At 42.3% G+C, this 14168-nt stretch overlaps 1 protein-coding gene across 1 annotated transcript in view; it reads right to left on the bottom strand.

Moving 5' to 3' along the window:
* The window catches only part of LOC141148696 (NXPE family member 4-like), a 48621-nt gene extending 42621 nt beyond the window's left edge, over window positions 1-6000 (bottom strand). The window contains exon 1 of the mRNA XM_073636343.1: window positions 5851-6000. The gene's annotated coding sequence lies outside the window, so the exon portion shown is untranslated. The remainder of the gene's footprint in view (window positions 1-5850) is intronic.
* Window positions 6001-14168: the final 8168 nt, after the last annotated feature.

The following is a 14168-nucleotide window of genomic DNA, read 5'->3' as shown; positions in this document are numbered from 1 at the left end:
TGAAGGGAACACAAAGACACTGAATTTCAAAAGAGCCAACTTCCCTAAACTACAAACCTTGCTAAAAGGCATAAATTGGGATAAAATATTAGGAACAAAGAATACAGAGGAGAGATGGGTTTGCTTTAAGAGCATATTAAATAAGGGCATTAGCCAATGTATCCCATTGGGTAATACATTTAAAAGAGCGAACAAACATCCTGGATGGCTTAACTCCAATGTAAAAATGCATATAAAAGCAAAGGAGAAGGCCTTCAAAAAATACAAGGTTGAGGGATCATCCACAGCATTCAGAATTTATAAAGAATGCAATAAGAAATGTAAGGGTGCAATTAGGATGGCTAAGATAGAACATGAAAGACACATAGCGGAGGAGAGCAAAAAAAATCCCAAGAAATTCTTTAAGTATGTAAACAGTAAAAAAGGGAGGACAGACCATATTGGCCCCATAAAGAATGAGGAAGGACATCTGGTTACAAAGGATGGGGAGATGGCAGAGGTATTGAATTTATTCTTCTCCTCAGTCTTCACGAGTGAATCGGGGGGCTTCAGTAACCAAAACTGCAGTGTTTATCCTCATGACACAACACAGGAAGCACCTACATGTTAAAGTCTACAGGCTTGGAAATATCAGTTTGTAAATGGATAGAAAACTGGCTAAAAGACAGAATTCAGAGAGTAGTGGTTAATGATTCTTACTCTGAATGGTCTAAGGTTATCAGTGGTGTACCCCAAGGTTCAGTGCTGGGACCCTTACTCTTTAATATCTTTATAAATGATATTGGGTCTGGGATCAAAAGTAACATTTCTGTCTTTGCAGATGACACCAAGCTATGCAGTGGAATAACGTCCTTACAGGATGTCTCCAATTTACAAGCTGACCTCAATGCTCTGTCTAATTGGGCGACTATGTGGCAGATGAGGTTTAATGTTGAGAAATGTAAAGTTATGCACTTGGGGGCTAAGAATATGCATGCATCATACATGCTAGGGGGAGTACAACTGGGGGAATCTGTAGTGGAGAAGGATCTGGGGGTTTTGGTAGATCATAAGCTCAATAATAGCATGCAATGCCAAGCTGCGGTTTCCAAAGCAAGCAAAGTTCTTTCTTGTATTAAGAGAGGTATGGACTCCAGAGAGAGAGATATCATTTTGCCCCTGTTCAAATCATTAGTAAGACCTCATCTGGAATATGCAGTTCAGTTTTGGACACCAGTTCTCAAAAAGGATATCGGGGACCTGGAGAAAGTGCAGAGAAGGGCAACCAAACTGATAAGAGGCATGGGGGAGCTCAGCTATGAGGAAAGATTAGAGGAACTGAATTTGTTCACTCTTGAAAAGAGGAGAATAAGGGGGGATATGATCAACATGTTTAAATATATAAGGGGTCCATATAGTGAACTTGGTGTTGAGTTATTCACTTTACGGTCAACACAGAGGACAAGGGGGCACTCTTTACGACTGGAGGAAAAGAGATTTCATCTCCAAATACGGAAAGGTTTCTTCACAGTAAGAGCTGTGAAAATGTGGAATAGACTCCCTCCAGAGGTGGTTCTGGCCAGCTCAGTAGATTGCTTTAAGAAAGGCCTGGATACTTTCCTAAATGTACATAATATAACTGGGTACTGACATTTATAGGTAAAGTTGATCCAGGGAAAATCCGATTGCCTCTCTGGGATCAGGAAGGAATTTTTTCCCCTGCTGTAGCAAATTGGAGCATGCTCTGCTGGGGTTTTTTGCCTTCCTCTGGATCAACTGTGGGTATAGTATTGGGTATATTGGATTGTACGTTTTTTTTTTTTTTTTTTTTTTTATGGTTGGACTGGATGGACTTGTGTCTTTTTTCAACCTGACTAACTATGTAACTATGGTTAACAGAGGACGTAATTAAAATTAGACTTGAGAAACCTAACATTAATAAATCACCGGGACCAGATGGCTTGCATCCGAGGGTACTTAGGGAACTCAGTCAGGTGATTGCCAGACCGTTGTTCCTAATTTTTACAGACAGTCTATTGACTGGAATGGTACCAGCTGATTGGAGAAAAGCCAATGTAGCACCAATATTTAAAAAGGGCCCAAAAAACATCCCTGGGAATTACAGACCAGTTAGCCTAACAACAATAGTATGTAAACTCTTGGAGGGGATGATAAGGGACTATATACAAGATTTTAGTAATAAGAATGATATCATTAGCAGTAATCAGCATGGATTCATGAAGAATCGTTCTTGCCAAACCAATCTATTAACCTTCTATGAGGAGGTGAGTTGCCATCTAGATAAAGGAAGGCCCGTAGACGTGGTGTATCTGGATTTTGCAAAAGCATTTGACACAGTTCCCCATAAATGTTTACTGTACAAAATAAGGTGCGTTGGCATGGACCATAGGGTGAGTACATGGATTGAAAACTGGCTACAAGGGCGTGTTCAGAGGGTGGTGATAAATGGGGAGTACTCAGAATGGTCAGGGGTGGGTAGTGGGTTTCCCCCAGGGTTCTGTGCTGGGACCAATCCTATTTAATTTGTTCATAAACGACCTGGAGGATGGGATAAACAGTTCCATCTCTGTATTTGCAGACGATACCAAGCTAAGCAGGGCAATAACTTCTCCGCAGGATGTGGAAATCTTGCAAAAAGACCTGAACAAATTAATGGGGTGGGCGACTACATGGCAAATGAGGTTCAATGTAGAAAAATGTAAAATAATGCATTTGGGTGGCAAAAATATGAATGCAATCTATACACTGGGGGGAGAACCTCTGGGGGAATCTAGGATGGAAAAGGACTTGGGGGTCCTAGTGGATGATAGGCTCAGCAATGGCATGCAATGCCAAGCTGCTGCTAATAAAGCAAACAGAATATTGGCATGCATTAAAAGGGGGATCAACTCCAGAGATAAAACGATAATTCTCCCGCTCTACAAGACTCTGGTCCGGCCGCACCTGGAGTATGCTGTCCAGTTCTGGGCACCAGTCCTCAGGAGGGATGTACTGGAAATGGAGCGAGTACAAAGAAGGGCAACAAAGCTAATAAAGGGTCTGGAGGATCTTAGTTATGAGAAAAGGTTGCGAGCACTGAACTTATTCTCTCTGGAGAAGAGACGCTTGAGAGGGGATATGATTTCAATTTACAAATACTGTACTGGTGACCCCACAATAGGGATAAAACTTTTTCGCAGAAGAGAGTTTAATAATACTCGTGGCCACTCATTACAATTAGAAGAAAAGAGGTTTAACCTTGAACTACGTAGAGGGTTCTTTACTGTAAGAGCGGCAAGGATGTGGAATTCCCTTCCACAGGCGGTGGTCTCAGCGGGGAGCATTGATAGCTTCAAGAAACTATTAATCACCTGAATGACCGCAATATACAGGGATATGTAATGTAATACTGACACATAATCACACACATAGGTTGGACTTGATGGACTTGTGTCTTTTTTCAACCTCACCTACTATGTAACTATGTAACTATGTAACTATGTGTCCGAAAACTTGTAGAGAAAAATGGGACTCTAATGCCCCGTACACACGGTCAGATTTTCCGACGGAAAATGTGTGATAGGACCTTGTTGTTGGAAATTCCGACCGTGTGTAGGCTCCATCACACAGTTTCCATCGGATTTTCCGACACACAAAGTTTGAGAGCATGCTATAAAATTTTCCGACAACAAAATCCGTTGTCGGAATTTCCGATCATGTGTACACAAATCCGACGCACAAAGTGCCACGCATGCTCAGAATAAATAAAGAGATGAAAGCTATTGGCTACTGCCCCGTTTATAGTCCTGACGTACGTGTTTTACGTCACCGCGTTCAGAATGATTGGATTTTCCGACAACTTTGTGTGACCGCGTGTATGTGTATGCAAGACAAGTTTGAGCCAACATCCGTCGGAAAAAATCCTAGGATTTTGTTGTCGGAATGTCCGATCAATGTCCGACCGTGTGTACGGGGCATTATTGTGCCTCGGAGGAGTATAAACAGAATGAGATACAATATATTTATACAAGAGTAATCAATATTTTATTATTTAAAGAACAAAGTTTAAAATACATTAAATAACATTATTTGCATCATTATGTATTCATACTAATCATATGATGTATGGTACTAATTAAGACTCTATTTGTAGAATTCACATGACGCTTTCAGCTGTGCTAGCCGCAAGGCCCTGATGAAGCGGAATATCCACGAAACGCGTAGGCCATTCCTTGTATAGTTTGATGGGAACCAGCACATCCCTGAACTCAAATTGAATTACCAAGATTGTAATGTATTTTAAACTTTGCTCTTTAAATAATAAAAATTTGATTACTCTTGTATAAATATATTGTATCTCATTCTGTTTTATACTCCTCCGAGGCACAATTAGAGTCCCATTTTTCTCTACAAGTTTTCGGACAAATATTTACATATATAGAATACAATATACAATATACCAATGCACGTTACATCTCACTGGAAGATTGCAGCACTCTTCTTCTATCCACTGCAGTAACAAACAGAACACTGATATACTATTAACCACTAGCCGACCAGCAACCGTCATTCTACTGTGGCAGGTCAGCTCTCCTGCGCAAATCGCCGTAGCTGTATGTCGACCCTTTAAACAGCTATTGCAGGCACATGCTGTACAACGGGGGACCCAATGCAATTGGCTGGCAGGCGCGATGTCCGCCGGCCATACGCGATCGTGGTCATGAGAGCCAAAACGGGGATGTGTGTGTAAACACACAAATCCCTATTCTGCCAGGAGAGGAGAGACAGATCATCTGTTCCTACTAGCTAGGAACAGCGATCTGGCTCCTCCTCTAGTCAGTCACATCCCCCCCATAGTTAGAAACACACACAAGGGAACACATTTAACCCCTTGATCGCCCCCTAGTGTTAACCCCTTCCCTGCCAGTGACATTTACACAGTAATCAGTGCATTTTTATAGCACTGATCGCTGTATAAATGTCAATGGTCCCAAAAGTGTCCGATCTGTCTCGCTAAAAATCGCAGATCGCCACCATTACTAGTAAAAAAAAATGAATAATAAAAATGCCATAAATATAACCCCTATAACTTTTGCACAAACCAATCAATATACGCTTATTGCGATTTTCTTTTTACCAGAAATATGTAGAAGAATATAAATCGGCCTAAACTGAGGACGAAATTTGTTTTTTTAATATTTTTTGGGGGGATATTTATTATAGCAAAAAGTAAAAAATATTGCTTTTTTTCAAAACCGTCTCTCTTTTTTTTTTGTATATAGCGCAAAAAATAAAAAAAACACAGAGGTAATCAAATAGCACCAAAAGAAAGCTCTATTTGTGGAAAAAAAGGACGTCAATTTTGTTTGGGTACAGCGCCGCACAACCGCGCAATTGTCAGTTAAAGCGACGCAGTGCCGAATTGTAAAAAAAGGCCTGGTCATTAAGGGGGCAAATCCTTCCAGGGCTGAAGTGGTTAAACTGCTATTTCAACTATCCTTCTCCAAGATGTAGTCCAAAAGCAACTGCCCTCTTAATAATAAAAATACATTCACATATACTGTACACGTGTGTGTGTATATACATATATATATATATATATATATATCCTGTTTATGTGTATATATATATATACACACACATACTCTATAAATACATATACTGTATATCTATACATATTTATATATACATATGCCTATACATAAATTTACGTGATATATACTTAATATTAATACAGAGGATTTAGCATATTGCAGTAACTCACATACAACAGTTATCTTAATCTTATGCAGACGCAACAATTAAAAACTACAACAAAATACAGATGGATCTTCCTATGAATTAATAATTGTAAAAAGTAGAATGTCTCACAGTCTAGATGCAGGGAATCCCAGGACTGTAATCCTCCTTTCTCTATATAATTAGAAGAGAGAAATCCTTATCATAGAAGGTAGGTGAGCCTGTGATAGTCTCTATACTTCACTTCTCCAGTAACATCCACTCTTCTCCCCGCCTTGCCAAAGTGCTGAGGCTTGGCTTCTTCCTGAGCCGGTATCTTCCAGGAATGTGTTAGGAAAGCAGCTCTTAAAAAAAAAAAAAAAAGGACAGAAGACTTCATCCTTGAATAATATCATGGTACTTTTATTAAAGTGGTATTATCCTTAAATAATAAAAACCTGCTGACAGGTAGCATAGCTCCCAACTGTCCCTGATTTCGAGGGACTGTCCCTGATTTGGAGCAATGTCCCTCTGTCCCTCATTCCTCCTCATTTGTCCCTCATTTTGGTCTGATCTATATAGATGTATATAAAATGCACTTTTTATCTATCAAAAAGTGTTTTCCAGCGCTAAACCTTTCATCCAATTTCTAAATTGCTGTATTTGTAAATTCCAAAAGCCAATATAAATAAATAGTAGTGGTAAAAAAAGCACTTGTGGGTTTAACCAATCTTGTTTTTTTTGTACAATTCTCCTTTAAGTAGGCGTGGCAAGGGGTGTGTCCTATGCCTGCATACTTTTGCTGATAGGTGTCCCTCATTCCCATCTCAAAAAGTTGGGAGGTGTGCATACAGGCTCTCCAGCCAAGCTGTGCCAAAGTGGTGTGTTCGGTATCAGGTAGCATCATAATTACCCTCCTTGTGTCATACGCCAAGGAATTGATTGCCATTTGCCAGTTCAGATATAAGCTCTGCTGGCACTTGCATTAGGAAAGCCGCACTCTCCAGACACTCCACCCTATCAGCCAGGGGGCTATCCATGCCATTATATTTGGGGATTAGTGCTAAGGCAGCTCCCGGGGTACCATTGTAGCCCACATCCTGTACAGTGGGCTGAGTATCCATATCCTGCTGACTATGCCAAATGTAGCCGGGGACCCGCTTGGAATGGAATGCACACAGCATAGCTCCCAACTGTCCCTGATTTCGAGGGACTGTCCCTGATTTGGAGCAATGTCCCTCTGTCCTTCTTTCCTCCTCATTCGTCCCTCATTTTGGTCTGATCTATATAGTTGTATATAAAATGCACTTTTTATCTTTCAAAAAGTGTTTTCCAGTGCTAAACCTTTCATCCAAATTCTAAATTGTTGCATTTGTACATTTTAAAAGCCAATATAAAGTAATAGCAGTGGTAAAAAAAAAAAAAAAAGCCAATATAAAGTAATAGCAGTGGTAAAAAAAAAGCCCCTGTGGATTTATTTAATCTTTTTTTTTGGTTAATTTTCCTTTAAGGGGGTGTGGCAGGGGGCGTGTCCTATGCCTACATAAGTTTGTTAATAGGTGTCCCTCATTCCCATCTCAAAATGTTGGGAGGTACACAGTCCTCAGCAAAGTGAAAGCTTTATAATTGTTGATAATCAAGTTAAAAATAAGTTACATTAATCAGATAATTGACTGCTTCACTAGACAGTTTAGAACAGACCAGGATATGGTCTTATACCATGGCATTACTGGAGGATGTCTTCTGCTGTGGGGGTTTTCGGATGCTGTTTAAAATGTTGCCTACCAGGCACCTTTACCCCCCTTCCTGCCCAGGTCAATTTTCAGCTTTCAGCGCTGTCACACTTTGAATGACAATTGAGCGGTCATGCTACACTGTACCCAAATGACATTTTTATCTTTTTTTTTTACACAAATAGAGCTTTCTTTTGGTGGTATTTAATCGCCTCTGGGTTTTTTATTTTTTGCTAAATAACGAAAGAAGACCGAAAATTTTGAAAAAAAACTAAAACTTTTTCATAGTTTGTTATAAAATTTTGTAAACAGGTAATTTTTCTCTTTCACTGATGTACGCTTCTGATAGGCTTCACTGATGGTCACTGATGAGGTGGCACTGATGGGCATTGTTGGGCACTGATAGACTGCACTGGTGGGCACTGATGAGGAGGCAATGATGGGAGGCACTGATAGGTGAGAACTGATAGGCAGCACTGATGGGCGGCACAGATGGTCACTGGTAGGCAGCACTGATAGGTGACACTCATGAGGAGGCACTGGTGGGCACTGATTGGCAGCACTGATGGGCACAAATTTGCAGCACTGGTGGGCAAAGATTGCCAGCACTGATGGGAATGCACCGATAATCAGGACACCGATAATCAGTGCCCTAATTATCAGTGTGGATGTCCCTTTTAGAGAAGCCGGTTATGGGCTGTCAGCATGAGGAAAGGAGTGCCAATAGCCGGCATCTATTTACCTTCGTAATCAGCTGTGATTGGACACAGCTGATCACATGGTAAAGAGCCACTGATTGTCTCTTTACCTCAATCTGTGATAGGCAGCGTCTGGAGAACACTACGATCACAGAGCATGCCACCCGTGGCCAGCAAATGGCGTGATCACGGGAAGCCGTCACATGACCCAGAAATAGATAATCGGTGGCCGGCAAGTGGTTAACCAAATAGCACTAGTCAACTAGATGGGATCCTCAGGAGGTTCTTTGGCACCACACAAATCCCTTACCAGGGATGTCAAAATCAATTTCATTGTGGCCTGCATCAGCATCATGGTCACCCTCAAAGGGCCGGTTGTAAATAGTAAGACTAGATGTCAAGAGCACCCCACCCCCGCCTTTCATCAGATATCAAGATCCCCCCCCCACCATCAATAGTTAAGAGTCCCCCACCCTCCCTTACATCACAGTGGAGATGGGAAGCAGAAAAAGTAAAATTTGGAGGGGGACCAGAGGAGGACTGGAGTCAGATGCAGAATCTGCTAAATGCTGAGATCAGGGGAGGTGTTGCTGCCAACTGCTGAGATGGGAGGGTGGCATAGACGAGCCTCTCTGTGGCTGCACGGAGAAGCGCAGAGTTCTGTCCTCTTCTCTGCTGCTGACTGTTGAAACAATGTGGGGGAGAGGTTAAGGGGGTGCTCCATCCGCAGGAGAGGTGAGATTGCCACATGAAATGGCCTGATTTGGCCCATGGGCCTTGTGTTTGACACATGTGCCTTACACTCTTCCTACTTGCCAGGAACCCATCCCTGCACTAAAAGCTGTTTTCTGAGCAGCGGTTTTCTCGCCCCAACCAGCCACTTGCTAGAAGCATGCCCAGATGACGTAGCATCCCTTATTTAAAGGTTCTCTCGCTAAGATAGTCTCCTTAACTCTTGCGGAAACTCAGCATGAAATAAGATACTTGCCTTCCCTAGAGAAAGCTAATGGAGTCTCCAAGGGGAAATTTCCCTTAATAGACTGCCACCTACAAGAAAGAAGAATACCTGCCCCTGACTACAGGCAAACTTGCTACACACCAGGCCCCAAACCAGAAGGAGAACATCCTTTTTCCCGCCAGTGACACCTGCACTGACTACAACGCTATTTTGAAAGAGATAGCACAGAACACTTATCTTCCTCCACCAGTTCTTTAACACACCTTACGCTTTACTCTTCAGCCTGAGGGCATGGTGGGAAACTGCTGTATACTATGTGAGGTCTTGCACGCTTGTGATCCAGGCCCAGTCCATAGGAGAGATAAACTACATAATGGGCATGGACTGTGAGAGTGCCTGCCTCTAGATGGGTAGACCATGTGGCCACCAATCCACCTCCGTCTAACGGAACCTCTGCCACCACCTTCTCCCAAACTGGCTGCTTCTACTTATTTTTACCTTTTCTTTCTCCATCAATCTGTAGATCCCATAAACTGTAGGATTTCACCTACTTTACATTCAAAATAATCAGACCAGATGATTCACTTATACAGCAAATCTGTTTACTGAATAAATGGCAGGTTAATACAGCTTTTCCTTCATACAGTTTGTTTCACCCAGTACATGATAGTATGACAAGTTATTCAACGAACAGCGTTCTCTTTTTACTTTAGCAAAACTCGTCCAAACTAAAAATGTAATATATGGCAGATTACCAGTCATTAGATGTGGTGGCTGCATTTCCGGTCGTTTCCGAGTTTACCAGAGCTGTCAGTAAGCCCAGAACCGATCCAATGCGGCTGATGGCTAGGCAGGAAACCGAGTGAGGACAAGATAGCCCCCATTCAGCTCTATGCCTTTGGAGAACTGAAGTAACCTCCGACTTGGGATGGGCTAGACACCCCCCTGTTAGATTTGCAGCAGAACTCCCGAACGGGGGCAATGTTCTAACCTGAACGGCAAACTCCATTTAAGTCTATAGGAGCCGAACAGGAGGTATAAAAAGTGCCAATTTTGAAGGCTTATATGCAAGTAATTGGCCATAAAAGGGGTATGGGCACTGCCTTGGGGGACATGTATCCACAAAATTTTTTTCTTAAAAAACAACCGTTTTATTAGGAGCAGTGATTTTAATTATGCTTAAAGTGCAACAATAAAATTGAAAAATTCCTTTAAAAATAGTGCTTGGGGGGTCCCCTCAATGTGCCTGTAAAGTGGCGCACCTGAGGCATGCATAAAACATGCTACAGCAAAAGTAACATTTCTAAAAAAAAAAACAAGTCAAAACTCATTTAAAATGACTTGCGGTTACAATTGCTGGCACCCGGCTATTAAAAAATAAAGAAAAAAGCGACGTAGGGGTTCCCCCCCCTATCCATACCAGGCCCTACGCCAAAATAAAAAAAAAAAAAAAAAAAACGGCGTGGGGTCCCCGCAAAATCCACGCCAGACCCTTATCTGAGCATGCAGCCCGGCAGGTCAGGAAAGGGGAAGTAACAAGCGAGTGCCCCTCTCCCTGAACCATAGCAAGCCACATGCCCTCAACATGGGGGGGTAGGTGCTTTGGGGCAGGGGTGTCCCTCGATGTAAATCCTTCGTCAATCACGATGCTCGCTGGACCCGAAAAATCAGGGCCTCCTGCCATATGCCCCCCTGCCCCAAAGCACCCACCCCCCTCCATGTTGAGGGCATATGGCCTGGTATGGCTCAGGAGGGGGGGAGCGCTCGCTCATCCCCTCCACTTTCCTGACCTCCTGAGCTTCATGCTCAGATAAGGGTCTGGTATGGATTTTGGGGGGGGCCCCCATGCCGTTTTTTTCTTTATTTTTTTTACCGGAACTTTTTGTTTTTTTATTCAGCTGTCAGCGGGGAAACCCATTGACAGCTGAAGACTCATCGGTTGTTAAAGACGCCACGGCCGGCTTTTCGGCCCTGCTCCTTAACAACCAGCTTACTCAGCGCCCTGATTGGGCAAAGCTTTGCCCAATCAGGGCACAGAATACACTGTGCAGCACTCACACATTGCAGGGTGTTTGTCGGGGCAAATTCGGGTGTAAATTCGGGTGTTCGGGTGTTCAGCGAATGACTGAACAGGCAAATGTTCGGACCGAACATATGCTCAGGCCAAAGCGTTCGCCCATCCCTACCGCCAGCATCACTTCCTGTTCTCGGGCTTAAAGAGATGATTTTTTTTTTAATCAAAGTGTCAAAAATGTATTTATTTTTTTTTCTTTTGCTTTTAAGGATAAATGAGAGATCTGTGGTATTTTTGACCTTAGATTTCTCAATAAAAAGGACCTGTCATGCTTATTTCTATTACAGGGATGTTTACATTCCTCGTAATAGGAATAAAAATGATAAAAAAATAAAAATAAAGGGACAGTATAAAAATAATAAATGAAAAGTAAAATAAATAAGAAAAAAACTATCTTTAAGCGCCCAATCCCTCCATGCTCGCACGCAGAATGCATGCTCGCATGCAGAAACACTCGGGTATGTGTATCTCGGCTCCGATGAGAGCCGAGATACACATACGCGAGTGTTCTCGGCTTTTTTCGGCGGGACTGGGTGTGACGGCGGCGCCGAAAAAAGCCGAGAACACTCGGGTATGTGTATCTCGGCTCCGAAGTATCCCAGCAATCTCAGAGCCATATTTGAATCTACCCACGGCTGTGTATGTCGGCGGCGACCGCGGCAATTGCCGCGATTGCTCCAATGACACAAAATCGGCGGGGATCGGCCTATAACACGCACCCACGATTTTCCCCTTATTTTCAGGGGAAAAAAGTGCGTGTTATATGCCGATAAATACGGTATATAATGTGTATACAGTACTGTGCAAAAGTTTTAGTCAAGTGTGAAAAAAAATCTATAAAGTAAGAATGCTTTCAAAAAAATATATTTAATTGCTTATTTTTATCAAATTACTAAATGCAAAGTGAGCAAAAAAAAATGTATATCGAGTCAATTTTTGGTTGGACTACCCCTTGGCTTCAAACTAGCATCAAATCTTCTAGGTACACTAGCACACAGTTTTTGAAGGAACTGGGCAGGTAGGTTGTTCCAAACATCTTGGCGAACTAACCACAGATCTTCTGTAGATGTAGGCTGCCTCAAATTCTTCTGTCTCTTCATGTAATCCCAGACAGACTTGGTGATGGTGAGATCAGGGCTCTGTGGGGCCAAACCTTCACTTCCAGGACTCCTTGTTCTTCTTTACACTGAAGAGTTAATGACATTGGCTGCATGTTTGGGGTCATTGTCCTGCTGCAGAATAAATCTGGGACCAATCACACATTTCTCTGATGGTATGGCATGATGGATAAATATCTGCCTACTACTTTATCTGGAGGCTGTCTGGGGACCCTATCAAAATGTTGCTATAGAGCCCTGTGCTCTGTAGTTAAACCCCTGAACAACTCCTCAGCACTCAGCATAATAAAATGTATCTGTCCTTCTTTCTTTACATACAAAGGGTCTTCAAAAAGTTTCCACACTTTTATATACAGTATATAAAAAAAGTGCAGAAACTTTTCGAAGAACCCTCATATTATCTAGGATATTTTGTCTTATGTGTAACTCCAGCCAAACCCCTTCTTTTAAAGTGATGCAAAAAAAAAAATAAAAATGAAGATTTGCATTGTGATAAGGAACATTTAGAAATGTTCATTGAGCCTAAGCAGTGCCCTGATTTCTTCCTGAAAAAAAGCAGCACATTTCCTGGTATGTAAGTGTACCTACAGCCTCGTACCTGCAGTGTGAGATCTAAGGTACTGTTATCTCTGATTGCAGATTAGGAGATGTCACTACTCTGCAGCTCACTATTCTCTATGCTGGAGGCTCTGACATGAAGAGAGCAAAGCCCTGCCTCTACCAAGATGGCCACCCAAACACAGAAACACAGTGTACAACAAGGCATGGTAAGTCAATTAAAAAGGAAAAGATCATATGCAGGGAGACCACAGGGGTTGCTGGTGTTTAGTCCATTGCCCTCTGCCTGCCTTTTTGGCACAATTTTCAGAGTTTAGTTCCTTTTTAAGATTGAAGTGATAAAACCTCTGCTAGGTGTGTTCTGCTGTCTGGGATTTTATATTTTCAGCAGTACAGGAAGTCGGAACATTTCCCAAAGACATATACGAGAAAAAAACTTTTTTTAGTAACAGGTGAGGTTGAAACTTTAGTCCAATATGCATAGCTCCCAACTGTCCCTGATTTTGAGTGACTGTCCCTGATTTGGAACAAAGTCCCTCTGTCCCTCTTTCCTCCGCATTTGCCCCTCATTTTGTCCAATTTCTAAATTGATGCATTTGTAAATTCCAAAAGCCAATAGAGAGGATTAGTAGTAGTAAAAAAAGCACTTGTGGGTTCGAACAATCATTTTTTGTACTATTCTCCTTGGGGGGGTGTCCCTCATTCCCATCTCAGAAAGTTGGGAGCTATGCAATATGTCAAGACCCCATGGATTACTGAACATTCAAGATAGAGAAACCTGAATTCCATTTTGCCATCCATATATTTATTCTTCCAGCCCTGTTACCTTTAGGCACCCTCCTATCTACTGGTGGAACTACCGGCATAGCATCCCAGGCCTGAGCCATGGTTGAGAAGTGTTGGGCAGAATAAAGATCTCCTGTACTGTGAGTCAGCAGTTACACTGTGCTGTCCGACTTCATCCAGACCTCTATCGTTGCAGGATCCACACAGAATTTGACAGCTCACCAGATTGCTGCTGTCCTTTGTGAACATAGTTGCTGCCAGAGGAAGCCTTTCACTACTTGCTTCCTCTGCGGATATGACAATTGACATCTAAAGCAGAGTTTAGCAGAGGAAACGAGTAGTGGAAGACTTCCTGTACCATCTTCTGCATTTATGAATTGCAATGTCAGTCTAGTATTTTGTTGAATCATGTGTGTGCCCCTCACTGATCAATGTCTGGATGGGTCAGCCTGAGCAGCAGACATAAGCCATTTTAAGGTATGTTTCAGTTACTTTCTCTACTATACACTCCCTTTGTCGCAGTACCTCATTCTGTATGATATGCTC

Source organism: Aquarana catesbeiana, linkage group LG06 (genome assembly GCF_042186555.1).
Source record: "Aquarana catesbeiana isolate 2022-GZ linkage group LG06, ASM4218655v1, whole genome shotgun sequence".
NCBI lineage: Eukaryota > Metazoa > Chordata > Amphibia > Anura > Ranidae > Aquarana > Aquarana catesbeiana.
Note: the sequence above shows the minus strand (reverse complement) of the source record. Positions and strands in the feature narration are given on the sequence as shown.